Source organism: Meriones unguiculatus, chromosome 8 (genome assembly GCF_030254825.1).
Source record: "Meriones unguiculatus strain TT.TT164.6M chromosome 8, Bangor_MerUng_6.1, whole genome shotgun sequence".
In the NCBI taxonomy this organism is placed as follows: Eukaryota; Metazoa; Chordata; class Mammalia; order Rodentia; family Muridae; genus Meriones; species Meriones unguiculatus.
Genome location: NC_083356.1, coordinates 53,569,981 through 53,593,205, shown reverse-complemented (window position 1 = coordinate 53,593,205; position 23,225 = coordinate 53,569,981).

Here is a 23,225-nt window from a genome sequence, read left to right as displayed (position 1 = left end):
ATAGTGTCTCTCTGCCTTTTAGTTATTTTGGCTAAGAGTTTGCAGATCTTCTTGATTTTCACAAAGAACCAGCTCTCGGTTTCATTGATTATTTGAATTATTTTCTTTGTTTCTAATTTATTGATTTCAGCTCTGAGATTGGTTATTTTCAGTCATCTATTCTTCTTGGGTGTGTCTGCTTCTTATTATTATGTGGTTGAGGAATTTCTTTTCTGGTCTAGTCTATTTTGTGCTTTGTAAACCTCTTGTATTCTGTTGGTGATGTGGTTCCTGATCTCTTCCCTAAGCTCTCAAACTCCAGGTTTTTATCTGCATGTGTTTATTTATTGATTCTAATTCAGTTTTCATGTCTTGAATGATTTTATTAATTTCCTTTACAGGTTTGATTGTGGATTTCTGTCCATGATGGCCTCTGTTTCTTTCTTTGTTTCCTTTTTGTACCTAGATTAGCTGCATGATCATAGATTTAAGATCATGTTCTTGTGTTTCAGCTGCATTAAAATATCCTTTGGTTTTGGGAGATTCTGGTGAAACCATGCTGTCCAAACAACCCCATGAATGGAAAGACAATAATTTCATTCCTACTTAGCAGATGAGTTACCAAAATTCACAATCAATGTAGTCTAACATACCTCACATTAAAATTTAAAATCCAGGTCTGAAGAATTGGCTCTGTGGTGAAGAGCCCTTGATTTGTTTTCAGAGGAGCAAAATTTGATGCCTAGCCCCCATGTCAGGAACTTCACAGTCACTGGACCTCTGACACTCTCTTCTGGCTTACACAAACACTTGTTTGTGTGTACATACACCCACACAACACACACATTCACACACACAAGGAATGCAAGAATGCACACAAACACACTAAATCCTAAACAAACAAACAGAAACACTTTCCCCTGGTGAGTCTATCTTGCCAGGCCACAGGGGAAGGTGATGTGTTTGTGTTCAGTGTTGATAGTACTGACATGCTGGGGTACATGAATAAGTATGGCTCCCCTTCTCTAAGAAATAGGGGATGTGGGATAGGGGAAACACGGAGGTAGGGTGGGACCAGGAGGAGCAGAGGGACCAGACTAAGACTGGGACGTAAAATGAATAAATAAAAATTTAAATTAAAACTTTAAATATAAAAAATAACTCATATTAAACCAAATAATTGTGTCTCAATTCCTATTCTTTCCACCACAACAAATTGTATTCACTTTCTATTCAAATTGAATGGTAACAATTGTATTGTAAAATGAGCTTCTGTAATATAGTAGAAGAGGAATGGAAAAGAAATGAATGTTTGCAACAATGTGCAGAGAACCAATTTTCTTTTTTTTTTTACAGTTCATATTTGTTTTTTCTGCCTTTCAGATGAGAGAAACTGAATTAATGTTTGTAAAATTTATGCAGTGGTTAGCAGTCTGCTGAGCGTTGGACCAGTTTGTTTTGTATTACTCTGACTTCATTATAAATAATTACAATTTATCTAAAATCCCATAACTGTTTGCTAGTACATCAACATTAAGATTTATTTGTGTATTTAGCTTCTAATCGAATAGTCTTTAATTATTAGATCATAGTTTAAGAACAATAAGTTTCTCATTTTTGGAGCCTCTTAAACATAAGAAAAATAAAATACTGTACTGATTTTCTTAAAGATTCACCAGTGTGACTCAAAACAACATAAGATATTTCAATAAGAAACATATTATTTCAATGTAGTCAGCCAATTATCTGGTTAAAATATAACTTTTTGGGATGCTTTTCACTATTGCTGTACTTCATTGGAAGTAGGGATATTTGAAAATGTTGGATGTGGCTTTGACTTTGAATTACATGCAGAAGGGACTGTAGGATTTGGAAAAGCAGTTTCTGTTAACTTAATACAGAAGTCACCAGAAAGACAAGAGTCCACCCAGAACATCATTATCTCAAAATGCCACACACAACGGCAGCTCTCCTTAACATGTCTGTGAGAAAAAAAATAAAAACAAACACACACACACAAACATACACACAGTCACTCACAAAAAAGTGATACAAGGAACATTCTTGGAAAGTCCTGAGCTTTCTATAAAGTCCTCCGAAGCAGCACATTTTTTTGAAATTCATAAATGTTGGGAGAGTTGTATAACTGTACTATAAAACAAACAAAACTGATAAATTAATCCAACTAAGCACATAGTGATTACTATTGTTATAAATCATAGATATGAAATGGATGTTTTAATTTGCCCTATCCCACTCTATTATATAATGATTTAATAAATTATATAAAATTTATAAATAATAAATAAAATTAATACATTAAAACATTTAAAATATAACAATACATGATTTTTAGAAATATTATAAAATATGTACAGGAAGATACTTGAAACAATTGTATTTTTGTTGCCAAGAATTAGGGTTAATTTTGATTTATAAAAGTTTTCCTATAGTACGACATTTAACATGGAGACCAAAGCTATTGGGTTTTGATAGGGATAGAGTGCAGTCAAAAGAGCTTGGACATCATTAAAATGAATGAATATACAATAGTGAATAGTTTTCTGTTTTCAACCCTCTCAGATTATTTTTCTTTATGTGGTGGAAAAGTGCACAGACAGATAATTAAGTGGAAGTACAAATCTCTGAGCACAGCTTCATAATGGATATGCTTTTATTTTGTCCTTTCAGCGTTTTTATTCAAAACATTTATATTAATCCAAAAGAAAAAAAAAGTAAATCAACGTCCTCAACAGAAAACTAGAGTGTGGACCTTGGATAAATAATTACAATATGTCATAGGAATCTTTCAGGAAGAATGTGTTGGTCTTTTTTCCCTTTTGAAGTTTATTTTTAATTTAACTTAACTATTTTTCTTCCCTACTTTTAAATTTAAATTTATTTATATATTTATTTGCTTACCAAGATTCAAAGTAAGAGTATCATTAACAAAAATCACAACATGAACAACTCCAAAATGGAAGGAGAAAACCAAGTGGGAAACAACATTGTTCAGAGGCATCAGGATGATTCTGCAGACTGAGATTTTATTATATCCTTTCTTTAATGGACCACCTCAAAGACCGTCCCCATCTCCTTATTATTTCGATTATAATAAAATTATGGCATTTTTTTCATCCCTGTTTTACTTCTTTCTGACATTGCTATCATAAATCTCTACTTGCTCTCTTTCCAATTCATGACCTCTTTTGTATTAATTGTTAATATATACATTATTTGTATGAATATATTCCTAAATACACAAATATAACCTGTTTGAGCTGTAGAATGTTACTAGCGTGTATGTTTCAGTGTTAGCCATTTTGTAATAAATATTCAAAACTTTCTTCCACAGGACTGGGTTAGCTCAGTAACAGGAATGAAGTTTACTAAAAAGTGACATAAAGGAGAATTTTTCAGTTTTCACTGTTGGGAATATTTTACATAACAGTTATTAAGCACACAGGCCTTATATTTAGTCTCTTTAGTTTACTATAATCATGTTTTTAATTGAGAGGGCTTTTGAACTGATTTTTAACAATATGCTGCATATAGAAAATTGCTAACATTAGAATTTTAAAAGTACCCTGAAGATGTGCATTGAACTTATGACAGGAGTCTACTGAGCGCATCTGAAAGACTCTAACTAGCAGTGTTTTCAAAGCAAAGGCTCATGACCAAACCTTTGGCAGAGTACAGGGAATCATAAGAAAGAAGGGGAGTTAGTCTGATGGGGAAAGGATAGGAGCTCCACAAGGACCAAATATATCTGGGCACAGGGTCTTTTCTGAGACTGACATTCAACCAAGGACGATGTATGGATATAACCTAGAACCTCCACTCAGATGTAGCCTGTGGTAGCTCAGTAACCAATTGGTTTCCCAAAGTGAGGGGAACAGGGACTATTTCTAACAGGAACTCGATGACTGGCTCTTTGGTCTCCCCACCCCCGAAGGGAGGAGCAGTCCTGTTAGGCCACAGAGGAGGGCTTTGCAGCCAGTCCTGAAGATACCTGATAAAACAGGATCAGATGAATGGGGAGGAGGTCCCCCCCATCAGTGGACTTGGAAAGGGGCATGGTGGAGATGAGGGAGGGAGGGAGGGACACGGCTGGGATACAGAATTAATAAAATGTAACTGATAAGAAAAAAATAAAATTTAAAAAAAGTACCCTGAATATATAAAGGATTCCAAAATATGCATATTTGATTTAGGCATTGAATCATATTTATGTATCAAAACATTATGTTGTAATCAGAAATTTGAAAGCAATTAAATTCTTTCAAAACAAATTACCTTAGAAAAGTATAAAGAGCATAAATGTTTGATACTAATCTCCTAATGTATTTACATATTTTACTTTGTCCTTTACAAATTTAATTTATTTCAATATACAGCTATTTAAAATAAAGAAAAATATAAAAGCTTAAAAAATACTAATGAGGACTGTGGTCCCATCTTTAAGAACTGAGACAATTTTTTTTAAGGAGTAGCAGAATTTAATCTTTATTCTCATTCCTATGCAGTGAGGTCATTTAATAAATGTCCAGCTCCAATCCCTGTCAGCATCTGCAGTCCTATAATTTCCTTACATCCTTAATGAAGTCAGTTATACCTGTGATTTTATTTTCTACACAATTCTTCAGCACTTTGAAATAATTGAACTCTTCATTTTTCATAAACTGTAAGCCACTAACTTCATTAGAGTGACTTAGCTCATTATTTGATATGTGATTTGTTCCTAATTCACCCATGTTTTGAAACAACCAATACACTTAACATAATATTTGCTCAACAATATGTTCTGTGTAGTTAAATAAATTATTAAGATTAAATTTTTAAATCCATATATCTTTCTAAGTTATGGCATTAAATTTAGCCTTACTGTGTTAGCATCTCCCCTGAGGAAAGCAGGACAGCGACTTCACACTGACGTCTTGTTTTTCTGTTGGTTTCATTCATCATCATGTTTCCTCCAAGTGAACACTTTATTGAGTCTCAGTAGCACTGAACAGCAAAGGACAATTAAATTGATCCTTCACAAATTACTAAGAAACACTTCCTTGATTTTAGAGTTTGTCCTTAATTGCGAAGCCATGGCAACTCCACAAATAAATGGGTCACTTAACAGACTCCACTGCTAATAATGTGAATAGCTAGCATTACCTAATGGTGCTCACAGCGTGTCTGTCACCTCTCTGGATAGTGCTGAAAACAGTTATAAAAAGAATAACTGTGGTGCTTGCTCTTACCATATGATAGAACTGATCTTTTATAGATGCATATATGTACATACATATATACATACATATATACATACAAAAGTACACAGATACATGAAGAAAATATTAAGCGTATGCTTAAAATAATTCATACACGATGTTTTGATGTTAAATATTGTTCCTCATAGCAGTTGTAAAATATATGAGTAAACATGAGGATATAAAAAACTACAATTTATAAGATTAGAAAATAAAATGATTTTATGTGGTTGATCATGTTTGTATTTATTTCACTTAAATATTCAGTTCCTAGAATAAATTAATTCTATTTTCAGATAAGTAACTATACAGTATGTTCGAGAACCAACATGTATAAATACTCCACATTTCAATACCTAATTTAATATTTGACTGAGACTTACAATAAACTGAATAAAATAAGTAATGAATAGTTCTGAGACTGTATTCCAGGAACTGTGTTTAGTGGTTTAGGTACTTCAATTTTAAAAATTCTAATATAACAACAGTTTCATCAAGCAGGCACTGATACTTTCATGTTTTCTTCATTACTTGGCTATCTGGTTCTATGGTACATCCCCTATTTATCATTTTTCTATGGCAGTTGTCACAAAGTACCATGAATTTAGTGGCTTATAGAGAAGAAATTTAGGACTTTACTTTCATGTCCCAAGTCCTAAAGTCAGGTAGTCATGATAGTGTTACGTTTCTTCTTGAAAATTCTAGAGTCATTTGACTCTTTATTTAATGGACCTTTTATAGACTCTCCATTCATTCAATTTCTTATAATTATAAACAAGTATATATACATTTATACTCTCTACATTTAAACACTCATATTAGATTGAAATAGCTACATAATACAGAATAATATTCTTCTCTTACTTCCTTAGCCTTACTCACATATTCAAAGGCTTATTTTCCTTTTTAAGTGGTATCCTCAGATGTAGGAAACACTATTCTTCTTGCTTTGTCTATACAATCAACTTTTCAGTGTGACCATTCACTTAAGCCTAGCATTTAAACTGAAATGTAGTATTCTAGTTTGCATATCACCTTTCTCTCATTTCACAAATAAAAATAACCCCTTTTCCCTTCCAGTGTTTTAAAATGGGTTAGAGACTAGCATATCTTGTATTAGTTCTGCTGCTTGACCTCAAATATCATTTCTTATTTCAATGTATATATTCTGGATTTTTAACCAATCATACATAAAATTTTTATCCTGTTTTATAATTATCTTCTCAGTCTTTGAACTCAACCACAGTAGGTGTCCACCCTCACTTCTGTTGATTCACATGGCCTGATATACAAACTTGCATGTCAATGTCAATTGAACAACACATACAGAGACCACCTATTTTCTCTTTCTTTACTGTTTTTACTTTTCCTTTTTACTTGCATTAAAATTAAGTGTCTCTGCTTTTATCTATGTTGGCAGACAGAATTAGAACACTTTCCCTATTATTATTCTGCCGCTTCAAACTTCCCAACTATTGTCAACAATGTGTGTAATTACTGAACAACCTGCATATTTAAAAGACAATTTCAGTAAAGAAGAGAAAAAAAATAAACTTTTGAAAAAATGATGTTTCCTGCACAGTTCAGTGAAAACACCTTTGCTCTGTACGGGCATGGTGAGATTCATCATCCTTTCACCTCAAGATTATACTACTTATCCAGTGAACTTTTTAATAATTCTCTACATAGATAGCCTTACACACTTCTTATATTAAAAAGAAATTACTCACCCTAGAGTGAGTCTGATTGCCTGAAAACATTTTCCCATTAATTTGCAGCAGGTTGAGTTTGTAAAAACTTTGCCTGGGGTCCTCTAATTGTGAATCCTAGTAAACAAAGCCTTTTAGATTGATGTGAGCTGCAATGAGGGACTTAGCTGCTCAGAGACAGGCCCTGTTCCCATTACTGTGGAAACCACTTGGACACTGAACTGCCATGGGCTACATCTGTGCAGGGGTTCTAGTTTATCTCTATGAATGATTCTTGGTTGGAGTATAATATATAGAGGGAAATAATAAGGAAACACAATCATATAAAGCAGACATGCTGTAAGTTTATTTTCTGTATGGTATCTATGGTCTAAATGATTATAATATTTTAATGGTTTTCCATTACTTAGTATTTTTCAACCAAAACTTTAATATCCCTGATCTCAGCATACAGCATTTCCAGCATATGTCAAGTCAGAGCTTCCATCCCTAGCCCCGAAAACAAATTTATACAAAAACTACAAAAATTTCACGAATAATTTTGGCACACAACCTGCTACCATGTTTTTTATTTGAAATATAAAAAATAAATAAATAAAGAGAATGTTATCACAGGTTTTATACTCTCTGTAGCATCTCTACTTCCTTCTCACTTTGTGCTTTCCCTAAGTGGGTCCTTCTCTGGATTTCATTAAGATGGGCAGTCTTCTCACTAGGCTTTCTATCCACTCGTGTGTCAAGTTAGCTTCTACTACAACTCTTACTGTGCTTGTGTCCAAATGAAGGTGTTGGTTCCCAGCCAAATACCCAGAATAATCAAAGCATTTCTGAACAACAAAAACAACAACAAAAAACTCCTTTTGGAATCACACCTGAGATTCTCAGTTATACCGCAGAGGTGTAGAAATAAAGGCAGCACTGCTATGACCTGACAGCTTGGTCCTGGAAAACTGACCTGGGACAGTGATGTAATGAGGAAAGGACAGACACACCATAGAAATTTAATCGTAAAAAGACATATTTATGATTATTTCTACTTCAAGTAATTTCTACATTTAGATATCTCAGCAGGTGTTCCTATCTTACTTAACAAAATGTATTCTGGGAAACTCGAGTCTAGAAAGCAATAGATATGAGTTGCAGGACAAACGTGTCTGTTCTCCCTGGGTTAAGTGATTTCACTGTTGTGTGCTCCTAAGAGGAGATTTAGCACTGCCTATGATATATCGCTACTTCTTTCCCTTGCATTACAATAACATATAAGGAAAGTTATATTAAGTATCATATGACTTATACTTCTAGGAGAAAATTTTAGCAAATATTTTAAATTAATCTGCTATTCTCTAGTTGTTGTTTTATGTCTATTTAATCTTAAAAGTAAAGGACAGTCCACAACTTATCTAAGAGTTTAAAAACAAGAATTTTATCCAAAAAAATTGACTATTGATGTTTCTTATTAAATTATTATATTTTAAATTATTATATTTTATAAGCTTATCTTTATACATGTTTATACTGTAGAATCATGTTAGAATTTTACAATAATGTTCTCAATAGAGCATCAAAGAATTTTTTATTGTGTATCTAAAATGTTAAGTAGACTGTATACTCAATATTTAGTACCATCTTAAACCATTCTTAACGACTATTAATTCCCTGACCTTCATTAGATAATTTAGGATTGCTTTTGCTTACAAAATAGAATTTTTAGGTATCAACTCATTTTAACTAATAACTCTGTTAACTACTTAAATTAGTAAGATTTGTTGACCATTATTCTGTTTCATTGTTAATTCATTTATACGCTACTGTATTTTAAAATTACTCTGCGTAGAGATAAATAGGAACTATTTTAATACAGCAATAGACAATGAATATAGTGGTGTTATATTTTCAGGAGTAAATGTCAGCTATTCTATGTAATTTAAGAATTGGGGAAATAGTTTCAGTCTTCCAGAGACCATCATCCTATCAGTCACATTAATTAGCATTTAACACAGAGCTTTTTCACTCTAGAACCTTATTTAAAGTCATGCTCATTTTCTCAGTTTATTTTCTTATTTAAAAAGTCACTGATTAAGCTGTGTGAGCATTTGTGCAGGATAAGAAGTTGTTGGAAGAGATTATCCCTTTGCCCTTCTGTTCCTTCCACTTTGTTTGTCAGAATAATTATACTAGTAACAGCATTAGTTATATCAGATCACATGTTATAAAATGTGAGAAATTACAATGACCTTTTAAGATTAACTTAAATTTATTTATTACAAAGAAGTTGTATTCCAATAAAAACACCTTCACCAGTACACAGAAAGCAGGTAAGATTTTAAAGTGTGAAACTCTAAAAAAAACCCCACTATTTTGAATTGTGTAATTAGAGAACATTACTCAGTATGCTTACTAATACATTAAAATGTTCTAAATTATTCTTTTTAAAGGGTATTTTGTCAATTTTGTTCTTAGATCAGAAAATATGAGATCTAAAGTTCTAAATTCCTTCTTCAAAATTACTTTATAGCCTCTTCAACTGCCATATTACATGATTTTTTCCATAATAATCAATCATGTGATTTTATAAAGTACATTTTTCTACGTTGATGTTAGTACTACATTTTATTTTTTAAAAATTATTACCCCAAGGCATAATACAAGGTATGTAAGGAAAAATTTGATAGTTACATCAGTTATTTTATTTGTGCTATTTATCTGTTTATTTTCAGTTTACTTATATAATATCAATTATGTGTCAACTACTAAATATATACAATAAATATAAAATATGATTGTTACATAATAAAGTGATGAGGAATTTTGATTATCTATGCACTGATACAAATTGTTTTCCATTTGTTGAATATTACAATGGCCAAACATAACTGTGCACTAGGCAGTAAGACAGGAAAAGTCTGCGGGAGTCTTAAGAAAATGCTAACTGAGTTTGCGATCTCTACTTGACATTTCACAGATAAGGCAGCTCTCACAGATAAGGGATATCACGTGGTGTTTATCATCAGTTGTTTGGCCTATATCATTTGAAATAAAGTTCATCTGTGTTGTATGTAAAAATAACATGTTTTATATTGTCAAGGCTGGATAATATCCTTCTTTTTTATTTATCCAGCAAGCTGTAAGTCCCTGACTATTCATGTCGACACTTGTTCAGTGAGGACCATTCCCACAGATGGGAGAAGATGCTTCTTGCTTTTCTTCTCCATTGGCTTTGGCTTTTTTTTTTTCTATTTTTTTAATTACATCCTGGTCATAGACCCCCTTCCTCTCCTCCCAGTACCACACTTCTTTCTGAAAAGCCTTCCCCTATTCCTCGAAATAGGGTGTCTCCCTATGCAGACAGCCCATCTCATCTATTCACATAAGACTGAGTTGGCCTCCCCAGCCCTTTGGCCTGATGGGGCAGTCCCATCAGGGGAAAGTGGTCAAAAGGCAGGGAACATATTCTATGTCAGAGATATCCCAACTCCCCCCAAAAGGAGTCTACATGAAGCCTAAGATGCCCATCAACTACTTATCCTAGGTACAGACCATGCATTACTTTTAGCTGGTGCTTCAGACGCCATAGGTCATTTGGCTTTGTCTTCTTATATGGCTTGTATAACCTCTAGATCCATTTGTCCTTCCTCCTTCCCCCGCCCCTTTCCCAATAGATGCCCTATGCTTCTCCCAATGTTTGGCTCTGTATCTCAGTATCTGTTTTGACCCTTTGCTGGGTGGAGTTTATAAGACAACAACACTTGCAGGCTCCTGTCTACAAGCTTATCAGAGTATCATTAATAGTGATAGAGATTGGCTTTCTTCCATTGGGTGTGTCTTTGGGTTGGACTAGGTATGGCTTGGACATTGCCTCAATTTGTGCTCTATATGTTCTTCTTTGTCTCTGCAGATCTTGTAGGTTGGGTAAGGTTTGGATTGAGGTTTTTGTGTGTGGGTTGGTGATCTCCTCCATCCACTAGGAGTCATGTCTTATCTACACAAAAGGTTTCCTCTTCAGTCTCCATGATCCCTGCTACTAGGAGTCTTAGCTAGATCACTAATGTTCTCCCAGAGACTTATTCTGAATTAGGTCTGTAGCTTGTCTCAGAGATGCCCCCACAGGCCACTTTTCTTTTCTCTGCAGGCCTTCTGTCCTCCTGCCACTACTCTCCCCAGGTCTGATCTCCCTTATTTCTCTCTGTGTCTCTTCTATCTTATTCCCACTCTTCAACCATTACCCTTGTCTATTCAGTTTCTACTTCTGAGTGAGATTTATGCATCCTCATTTTAGTAATTCATGTTATTTATCTTCTTGGGGTCTGTTCATTGTGGTATGTGTATCATATATTGTATGACAGGTCTTTCTGAGTCTGTTACCTCCCTAGAATGATTTTTTTCTGGTTCCATCCATTTGCCTTCAATTTTCAGGATTTCCTTGTTTTTAATGGCTGAGTAGTATTCCATCATGTACCACTGTTTCTTTTTTTTGCATATAATTTATTTTATATTTTTTTTCAATGCAGTTTATTCAGGAACCTTGAACAATCCTCAGACCCTAGGGAAAGCCAGCCCACAGCTTAAATAGCCTCTGGGTAGTAAACCCAGGCGTGCCACGGGGGCAATGCAGATAGGTCCACATACATGGAAGCAAGCCAGATCCTCGGCCTTAGCCAAATGTGGAGTTGTTCGTGACAGAGAGCACTCACCATCGGGAAGGTGGAAAGCGGAAACCAGCTCCATCATTAAGGCATAGCATTCCGCAGCTCTCTACAGTTCCCCTTTTTGTTTTAGATGCATCAGGCAAGAGTAGAGGTCTGATCTCTGATATTAGAAATAAATTGGGACTTTGTACAGATGTTCATTTAGGTGTCATCGACCCAAAGAGCATCAGACCCGTCCGATACCTTTTTCTCAGAGGCGGGACCTGGGGCATCAACCCGCATGCAATCAGACATGCTCTTCTCTGGGTCAAAAGCGGCTGACCCTGAGTGCAGTGCTTAGCCTCGCATCCTGAGCGTATCATTTTAGTTTTTTATGGTATCCAACCATGCTTGGGGAAAATGTCCTGCTTCAATGGCTGTAAAGGCCTGAATGATCATGGCTGCATCACACTGTTGTGAGACTCTAATCTTGCATATATACCACAGGCAAACCAAGGAGACCAACACCAGAAGGCCTGCTAACGCTCCCATGCCCGCCCATTCCTTCAGATGATTCATGGCTGCAGCAATCCATGTTGATAATCCTGTGGCTAGTCCTGCGTCCACTCTGGTAGAATTTACTGTGACAATGGCCACTCTCAGCTGCTCCATCGTAGTATCGAATTCTCCAGTCCAATTACCTAAAATATAGCTCGACAATTGTTTAGACAGATTTGCAGCACAGGAAAAATTCTCATGTTGTATGCTAGTGACACAAAGTCCAGCATACTTTCATTGACAGCCAGGTTGAGCGATTTGCCATAGGGTATCAATTTGCTCCTGCAAGAGGTCAATCCTCTGATTGAACACCATCAAGCTTCCTTTTAGTTGAGCATTAATTCCTTTATGTACAACTAAGGCATGAGCTACATTGGCTAAATGATTATTCAGGGTCTGAGCAGTCTGCCCAGTATGACTCATGGCTAATGCCCTGGTGGTAGCTCCAACAGCCGTCAATGAGATGGTAGTAACAATGGTGGCTGTAGTTCCAAGATCCCTTTTCTGTCTGAAGAGAGTCATAGCGTGAGGGGCATCAATGGGCACAGGCACCCAGTGAGGCATGTGAGTAACCAGGGCATACCTAAATTTACTAGCATTCCAGCATTGGGCAAAAAAGCAAGTATCATTACCACAATTACTTGGCTCTATCTGGCTAATAATGAATAAAAATGGGGGATATAGACAAACAGGTGTGGGCTTATAGGAAATATTATGAGAAGCCTTAACCCCTCGTTGGAACATCCTGCGTCAGTTCTACCACTAGCAGTGGTGGTGTCCGAGGTCTGAGTAGGTTCAGGAGACCATTGCCCCCAGGGGCGAGACGTGCTCCATGCCAATTGACTAACTCCATGTTTTCCTCCAATTTTGAAAGTCATTTAAAGTTCTTAAATTATTTTTTCCCTTTTTTCTTAAATTTTTCATCAATTACACTTTATTCATTCTGCATTCCCCCCATAAGCCCCTCCCTCCTCTCCTCCCAATCCCACCCTCCCTCCTCCCTCTGCTTGCATGCCACTCCCCAAGTCCACTAATAGGGGAGGTTCTCCTCTCCTTTCTGATCTTAGTCTGTCAGTTCACATCAAAAGTAGCTGTATTGTCCTCTACTGTGGCCTGGTAAGGCTGCTCCTCCCCCCCCCCCCAGAGGGAGGTGATCAAAGAGCAGGCCAATCAGATTATGTCAGAGGCAGTCCCTCTTCACATTACTATGTAACCCAATTGGACTCTGAACTGCCCTGGGCTACATCTGTGCAGGGGTTCTAGGTTATCTCCATGAATAGTCCTTGGTTGGAGTATGAGTCTCTGGGAAGTTCCCTATGTTCAAATTTTCTTGTTCTGTTGCTCTCCTTGTGGAGACCCTGTCCTCTCCAGCTCTTACTATTTCCCAGTTCTTACCTAAAATTCCGTTCACCTGCCCAACAGTTGCCCATCCGGCTCAGCATCTGCTTTGATAGTCTGAAGGGCAGAGGCTTTCAGAGGCCCTCTGTGGTAGGTTCCTAGGTTGTTTCCTGTTTTCTTCCTGTTGTGAGATCTCTCCAATTTCTTTATGAAGGCACTTGGTACTATGAACTTTCCTGGTGTTTGGGTACTTTATGTCCTCATTTTCTTTGAATTCTAGAAAGTCTTTTTTTTTCCTTTATTTCTTCCTTCACCCAGTGATCATTGAGTAGGGAGTTGTTCAGTTTCCATGAGTGTGTATGTTTCTTGTTGTTTTTGTTGTTGTTAGGAACGAGCCTTAATGCATGGTGATCTGATAAAGAACAATGGGTTACTTCAATTTTCATGTATTTGTTGATGTTTGCTTTGTGACCAACTATATGGTCAATTTTGGAGAAGGTTCGTGAGGTGCTGAGAAGAAGGTATACTCTTTTGTGTGTGGCTGAAAGGTTCTTTAGACATCTATTAGCTCCATTTAATTCATGATATGTTATTTTCTTTATTTCTCTATTTAAATTATGTCTCAATGATCTGTCAATTAGTGAGAGTCGGGTGTTGAAGTCTACCACTATTATTGTGATGGGATCAATGTGTGATTTAAGCTTTACTAATGTTTCTTTTAGGAATGCTGGTACCCTTTTATTTAGGGCATATTTATTTAGTATTTTCATGTGCTCATGGTGGATTTTTCCTTTGATGAGAATGAAATGTATTTCCATCTCCTTTGATTAAATTTGGTTGAAAATCTATTTTATTAGATAATAAGATGGCTACTATTCAGCTTACTATTTGAGTGCATCTGCTTAGAAAACCTTTTTTTTTTTTTTTTCTGGCCCTTTACTCTGAGGTAGTGTCTATTTTTGATGTTGAGGTATGTTTTTTGAATGCAGCAAAATGCTGTATACAGTTTCTGCCACCATTCTGTTAGCCTGTGTCTTTTTATTTGAAAGTTGATTCCATTGAATCAACATACTAGTGACCAATGAATATTAGTTCCTTTTATTGTGGTGTTGGCAGTAATTGTGTATTTCTTTGCTTGTTTTATTTTTCTTTTGTTATTGTAAAGTTATTTATATCCTGTGTTTTCTTGGGTGCTGTTGACCTCAATGGGTTGAACTTTTCCTTCCTGTGTCTTCTGTAGGGCTTGGCTGGTGCATAGATTTTTTTTTATTTGTTTTTGTCATGGTATATCTTGTTTTCTCTTTCTATTGTGATTCAAAGTTTTGCTGGATGTCATAGACTAGGTTGGTATCGATGGTCTTTTAATGTCTGCATTATATCTGCCAAAGCCCATTTAACTTTCATAGTCTCTGTCTAGTGTAATTTTGATAGTTCTGTCTTTACATGTTTCTTGTCTTTTTTTTTCTGTTGCCACTATTAATTTTTTTCTTTCTTCTGTAGATGTAGTGTTTTGATTACTATGTGGTAGGAGGAATTTCATTTCTGTTTTAGTCTATTTAGTTTTGTGTAGGTCTCTTATATATTTAAGTTCATCTCTTTCTTAAGGTTTGGGAAATTTTCTTCCATGATTTGCTCGAAGATATTCCTTTATGCTTAGGTTTGTCTTTTCATAAAATCCTTGATTTCTTGGATGTTTTGTGTCAGGAATTTCTCTGTTTCAATATTTTCTTTGAGAGATCTATCATTTTTTTAATTATATCTTCAAAGCCTGAGATTCTCTCTTCTGTCTCTTGAATTCTGTTGGTGATGTTTACCTCTGTGATTTTTTATTTCTTCTTTAAGTTTTCCATCTCCAGGGTTTTCTTGCTTAGTGTTTTCTTTATTGATTCCAGTTTCATTTCAGGTATTAAACATTTTTATTCATGTCCTTCACCTATTTGATTGTGGTTTCCTATGTGTCCTTGATGGCCTCTTTATCTTTGGTTGTTTTTTCTTTGAGAGATTTGTTATTTTCCTCCTTGTGTGCCTCCAATAATTCAAGAAGCATAGATTTAAGGTCGTTTTTGTGTGTCTCATCTGCATTTTCATATCCATAATTTTCAGGATTTCTGTTGGGGCCATGATGTCCTGGTTTTTGTTTATTGTGTTCTTCTGCAGGACTTTAGGCATCTGGTTTTACACAGCCTTGTCTGTTTTTTTTTTTTTTTTTTTCCTGGAACCTGCTGGTTTTCTTGAGCCTTTATGATCAGAAAAGGACCTGTTGTTCTCTCCTCAACTAGAAGAGCTACACCAAAGACTGGATCTGCCCATCTCTTAGTCTGGAGTAGCCTTCAATATGCCGAGAAAAGTCCAGGTGAACACGAATGGGTGCTGGCATTTCAGATGCAGCCATGCTGGAGTGGGTTATTCAGAAAGCAGAGTGCATTTCTTGAGGGGCAGGGTTTAGGCAATACATCCCAGTTGCATCAAATGGCAGCCCCGGAAACTCCAGTACCTCAGAAGGCAGCTGACTTGCAGCTTACAGATCTAGGAGATAGTGTGCTTCTCAGACTCAGATTTGTCTGGGCTCTGCCATCTTGGAACCAAGATTCTGTATGATTTTATTATCCTCTTAACATTATCTACAGGGTGACTAGTAGAATTCTGCTTTAGAGGTTGGGATGCTGTTCCAGGAATGTAGACCCTGCCCTCAGGGGAGTAGGAGAGGTTTAATGTCTGTCTGCTGGAATGAAGGGTATCTAGAGAGGGGGCCTGTACTGACTTGAATATGCAGAAAGGTCAGAGGGCGCACAGTTCATGACTCTTGAACCTGGGGGACGGCCACAGGTGGACTGGATCTGATCAGCCCCAACTCCAGTCCAGAAAGCACCAAAATCGGTGTTTTGGATTCACTGTCTGATGATACTCACAGGTTTCACAGTCTCTGATCATCTGCCTCTTAGATAAGGTATACACTGGTCATTGCCATCTTGGAACTCTGGCTTGTTTTTTACCATGGGAAGCTTCATACAATGCACGGCCTCTTTTAAGAACTATCTTTTCAGATCCTTTGCCAATTTTATTGTTTTCATAACATGAATTCTGTGAATTCTCTGTGTGGGAGGTTGTTAACCTCCAGATGGGCACTAGAAAATCATGTATGTATTATGAAACTCTCTGTGGATTGTTTCTTTGCAGTTCAGAAGCCCTTTTCTTTGTTAAAATCTCTTTTTTTTTATTTTTTCATGTGTTGACTATTATTTAGAGATCAAAACCAAGAAACCTATACCTAAACTATTGTCAAGAAATAATTATCTTGTGATTTCTTGTAGCAATTTTGAAGCATTAGGTCTTACATATGAGTTATTGGCCCATTTATACTTGATTTGTATAAACAATGTGAAAAACTGGCTCAAGTTCATTCCTCTGTGTACATGTATGTGTTTGTGTGTATGTGTGTGTGTGTTTGGGTGTGTGCTTCCTATTTGATTATATTTGCTGCTAAATTAGTGGATAAATGTGTACCCAGACTATATGAATTTTGTATTTCTATAACTTATCTATATATCTATTTCTTTTTTTTTATTTTCATGTGTATTTATTAATAAGAGTTTAGAGCCAGGTTTGGTGGTTCACGCCTGTAATCCCATCCCAGAACTTTGAGAAGTAGAGTCAAGCAAATCTCTGTGATACACACACACACACACAAAAAAAAAAAAAAAAAAAAAAAAAAAAAAAAAAAAAAAAAAAAAAAACACTGTCTCAAAAAATGAAATTTAATACAGAAAACCCAGGTGCTTATTGAACATTTTACAGGCAACTATGTTAACTATGTTTACCTATTGAGTCATCACACCAGCCTGGATTAATTGATACTACACAGTATTAGTTGAGGAAATTAAAATTTCTAGTGGTGAACATTTGTGAATGATAATACACCATTGTAAATGTTCTTTTTTTTTGGAAAATTAAAAATTTTATTGTTGTTTCTGTTGTTGTATAAAAGTAATTAAAATTCAATTGCAAGATAAACTTTGAGAACAAATTTACTACTGCCTAGAAAAGAGTCTGCAGTAAAAAGCCTTTGGTCCCTTGCTTTCTTCTTTTTTTTTTATTTTTTTATTTTTTTTTATCAGTTACATTTTATTAACTCTGTATCCCAGCCGTGTCCCGACCCTCAGTCCCTCCCAGTCCCTCCCTCCCTCCCTCATCTCCACCTTGCCCCTTTCCAAGTCCACTATATATATCTATTTCTAAAAACAAATGTACTTATATAACTTTATCTATGTAGTTTTGTTGTTGTTGTTTCTGGACTCAAGAAGATGCTATCTCTTGTAACTTTACCTTGAAGTTTTGCTATGTTTTTCCAATTGGATTTCCTTTAGATATCATATATTTTTTAAAATTCCTATTCTCTATTTTTCTGAAAGTGGCATTGAAATTTTGATACCCTTTGCATTTTTATGTATGATGAACTGTGAAAATTTTTATTGTTCTTTGGGAAATGATTTATTCATCATTTGTTTGTTTTTACTGATTCAGCAGAAAAAAATCAAAACAGAACTATAGAGTCTTTTAATTCTCATTGCACTTTTTCTTCTAGATGTCTTTTTATGCATTAAACTTGCATGAAATCTTTTCCATCTCTGGAACTCTGAATAAAAAAAAGCCACTTATATCTCAAGTATTATATTGGGAAAATTTTTTGATATAGTTTACTCTCATTATACTTTTAGAACTATCTTTAAAATCTCATCTTTGTGAACACCTTCTCCTTCCTAAACTTCAATTAAATGTCTTTTTAACTATCAACACCTGTTTTTTCTAGCAACAATATAGTTACAATTAAATTAAGTGTACAATGAATTGCAAAATATTTCACCCCAAAGTAAATACAGAAGAACATTAGTGCACCACTTATAAACAGTGGCTTCCCAATACATTATATTATAATAAATGAGTAAATACATATAATCGCCTGGAAAAGTTAAATAATTGTCCAAACTACCTAGAACTCATATAATATACTCAAGATTTGGTTCCCAAATTTCGTTTTGTTTTCCTCTACAATAAACGCTATTATTTCAAGAAAGGAAAGACAGTAATTAATGTTAAGGTAATTTACAAACATCTTGGGTAATTTTTGTTACAAGGAATAAATTATACGTTTTAGTATAAATATTTGAAACATTACCGATATGATGACTTCTCTCTGATGTCTCTATGTATTTCTCTCTCTTTTTTTTCATTTAAAATAATGGATTATTTGTTTCTACTTAAAAATCAAGAAAGAGGTTGTAAGATCTCCAAGATCATCTAAGCACAAAGCAATAAATTTCATACTTTTACTTGAATTAATTAGTTAATTTGTAATATACAGGACCCAACATACAACCTTATACATTATTGGTAAATGCTCTATCACTGAGCCACACCTCAGTCCAATTTATAAATTTATAGAGCTGCCTAAATGCAGTCATTTAAAAGTATATCCAAATACTTTAATCATAATTTCTAGATTAAGGTTTTACCTCTTTCTATAAAACATGTACCTCTAAACCATGCACTTCTAAAAATAAAGACAAGATCTAGCCCATAAAATACTCGCTTATATAGACCTATAAGATATGATAAACATAATGAAATCTATACACCTAAAGAAGATAATCAAGAAAGCGGACACAGGGTAAGATAATCATTCTTCACTTAGAAAGACAGATGGGATGTACATTGGACATAGGACAGGAGCATACTGCAGAGGACCTCTGAAAAAAGTTTACCTAGCAGTGTATCAAAACAGATACTAAGACTCATAACCAAACCTTCGGCAGAGTTCAGGGAATCATATGAAAGAAGGGGGAGTTAGTATGAGCTGGAGAAGACAGGAGCTCCACAAGGACCAAATATATCTGGGCACAGGGATCTTCTATGAGACTGACACTCCACCAAGGACCATGTATGGATACAACCTAAAACCCCTGCTCGGATATAGCCCATGGAAGCTCAGTAACCAATTAGTTTCCCATAGTAAGGGGAACAGGGATTATTTCTGACAGGAACTCAATGGCAGGATCTTTGACCTCCCCACCCCCCAAGGGAAGAACAATCCTGCTAGGCCACAGAGGAGGACTTTGCAGCCAGTCCTGAAGTTACCTGATAAAACAGGGTCAGATGAAAAGGGAGGAGTTCCTCCCCAATCAGTGGACTTGGAAAGGGGCAGGGAGGAGATGAGGAAGGGAGGGTGGGATTGTGAGGGAATGAGGGAGCGGGATATAGCTGGGATACAGAGTTAATAAAATATAACTAATAATAAGAAAATAAGATTAAATTAAAAATAATACATGGTGCATGACATTGACTTTCAAATGTTACAAATAATTCATTTTGGCAAAGATGCCACAGGTAATCTTAAGTAGACTTAAACATGTGTCCAAGTGAACAAGTCAGAATATTACAGGAAAATAATAGATTTTATATGTAATAGATAAAGTCTTCAAAGAGTCATTTTCTTTCGTGTGTTTTATGTAAGCAATTAAAGTTCTATTTGTAAATTTATTCATGCACCTATTTAGAGATAGGGTTTCACTATAATCCCCATGTTGGTCTATGACTCACGTCTGCCTCAGCTTCCCAAGAACTGATATAACAAGATACTCAACACCGTATTTAGCTGCACTTAGAATTTCAGTACAAACTTAAATGACATCAAAAGAAAAGATGATTTATGGAAATTGAACCTAAACACAAATTTTACTTTTTTAGAAATTTTGTTGACCTAGATTTATAGTAGTATAACTTAAATGACTATGTAATATTCTTCTTGGTTCTTAATTTTTTTACTCATCTCACGCATAATAAAATTATTATAGCTCTGAAATGTCTGCATGAACTGTGTTTTTCAACTCACAACATAGTCTACAGCATTGTTTCCAAACTATCATCCCAACACCTGGAAAAGTTGACGTTGCCATACTTTGTGTGGCAGAGCATGGAATTTGTTAGTTATTTTTACAGTATATTTGTTTTTTATTTGGTTGTTCAAATGGTTAAACTCAGAAAGTCATTATTGATAACGACCCTATTGGGATGACACTAGTGTTTTCTCTCCTAGATAATCACTTCCCTGGTGTAAATACTTAAATAAGGATTTTTATTTCTAGTTTTCCCTATGCCCAAGAGAACACTATTTGAATACAGAGAATACTTGAAAGTAATAAAAAAATGTTTATGCATGTTAGCAGAAAGCATAATTTCATTTCTAGAAAGCTGACCCTTTATAATTAGAGGTCTGAATGTTTGTCTCTTGACAAAATGTTTAGTTTCAGCATATGCTTTAAATTGTGTTAGATAAATGAAATTTCTGTATGTATTTGTCTATGTATACATGTGAAAATTCTCATGTGGTGAATGGTTTAATCAGTTATACATATGTGAATGAACATATAAATGTATCATATTCTACATCTGATGCCTACATACAGTGAATTCCTCCACTTAAAAGACTGTATATTTCATGCTAATTTCCATCATAAACTTCTTTATGCTATTTAAAGATAACTAATGAGAACTCTTTGTTTGAGTAATAGTAGATTTTATGATGAGAAAAAATTTATGACTATAAGAAGTATCTCTTGAAAATATAGGCATATAGATATAAAAGTAAAACAAGAGTCAACATTAATGCTAAATTATGACAACAGTGGAAACAATGTTTAGGATTTCATTAATGCTTTCTCTAAAGACTTGGATACATTTATATTCACAGATAATTTCAGTGTTCCATTATGTATAATAATTTCATTACCTTATATAAAAATTAACAGATATCTTATTTCTGCTTCTAAACTCTAGTGGATATCATATCTATGTCCCCTCAAATCTAGTTACTAACTTCTCTGTTCCTCACCATGCTTTCTGTTTGCTTGCTTGCATCTGAGCCCTACTTATTACATACAGACACCTTCTCCTTTCCCTGGATTACTGGTTCAGTTAATGGAATCATAGCAAGTGAATATTGTTACAAGAGGAGCAGGGGTAACTCCGTCAGAAAGTATGAAATGAACAGTATGCATTATACACAAGTGTGAAATTGTCAAAGAAAATATGTAGTTAATAAAAATGTCTGCCCTCTCACAAAGTAATCAAGCTGGAACATTCTGCTATCTGGTGCTTTCTTGGCCATTGCATTATTTGCTTTTCTACTACTATGATGGGTAGCATTACCAAGGCACTTCATACACAAGAAAGTTTCTGAGGATTACAGTTTCAGGGGAGCATACATAATAGTGAGGGAATCACTATTCAGCAGCCCAAAACAAGAAGCAGTGTGATCACATATTCAACCTTAATATAAAGCAGAGGAGCACATTGCAATTAGGCAAGTCTATGAAGTCTCAATTTCAAACCCAGTGACTATCTTTTCTTCTACAGGTTTATCACATTCCATAACCTCTGCAAACAGTAACCGGGGATCTAATGTTCAATTGGCTGAGTGTGTGAGAGGCATTTATTTAAACAAGAGTAGAAAAATAACTTGTTTTCAAAAGCCCACTGCAGACAGAGCATGTCTTGCTAACCCTCTCTCCTGCCTACAGATAAGTAAGTAGCTCTCAGCTACTGCTCTAGCAACTGTGCACATGCCACCATGCGCCCCTTCATGATGATAATAGACTAAATATTTGAAACTCCAATTCAATGCTTTCATTTACAAGAGTTGTCTTGGCCATGTTTTCTCTTTATAGAAATGTAACAGTGACTAAGACAGAAGGTAAATAGATGTGACTAGAAAATATCATACTAAATGAGGCAGCCCAGAAAGAGGAACATGTTATATATACACTAATACATAAATATTAGCTATGAAGTCAATAATAAAAAAGCTACAATACTTTCTGAGCTGAAGCATAAATTTAATAGTTTGGGGGGAGGGTCAGATAGATCTCATCCAGAAAGAGAAATAGAGTTAAGAGTTATGGCGAGATGGGAGGCTGGAATGGCAGGATCAAATGGAGAGAAGTAGAGGAGATAGAGATGATGGAGGGAATACAAAAGAGACAGCTAAAAGTGAAGGCCATTCGAGGGACAGCGTGGTAACATAATACAATAGGACCTTCCTTTATATTTTTCTTTCTGGATATGGGTTACCTCACTTAGTATATTTTTTTTTAGCCAAATCTATTTACCTGCTGTATTACTCATGGCCCTGTTTCTGTCAAAGGAAACCATGACCAAGACAATGCCTGTGTATGAAAACATTTTATTGAAAGCTGAGGTACAGTTTCAAATTTTTAGTCTATTATCATCATGATGAGGAGCATGGTGGCACACAAGTAGCCACTAGAGTAGTAGCTGAGAGCTACCTCTATGAAGGCAATCTAAATGAAATCACCAAATACTGGAATAGATAGAGCCTGACACCTATTGTCACCACCTCTCCTCTTTCCCAGATCCACTCCTCCATTTCCCTTTAAAAAAGGGCAGGCCTCCAAGAGACAACAAGAAAACATGACAAGATAGCGTTCTCTTTTCATAGCTTGGAGACTACCTCCTCACCACAGAGACTAGACTATAGGAGGAAGGCTCCATGCAAGCACCGACTTGACCTCTCTATGTTCATGGACTTGTGTGGATGCTATCCTTACTATTCAGGCCCTACTGTCCGTTTTCAACGAGACCTTCTGTCCTAGAAATGTTCTAACTTATTATACCACATGCAATTTTATTTTATTGTTATCCTTTAGAAGCATGTTGTTGGGGAATACAAGATGGTGGTGACC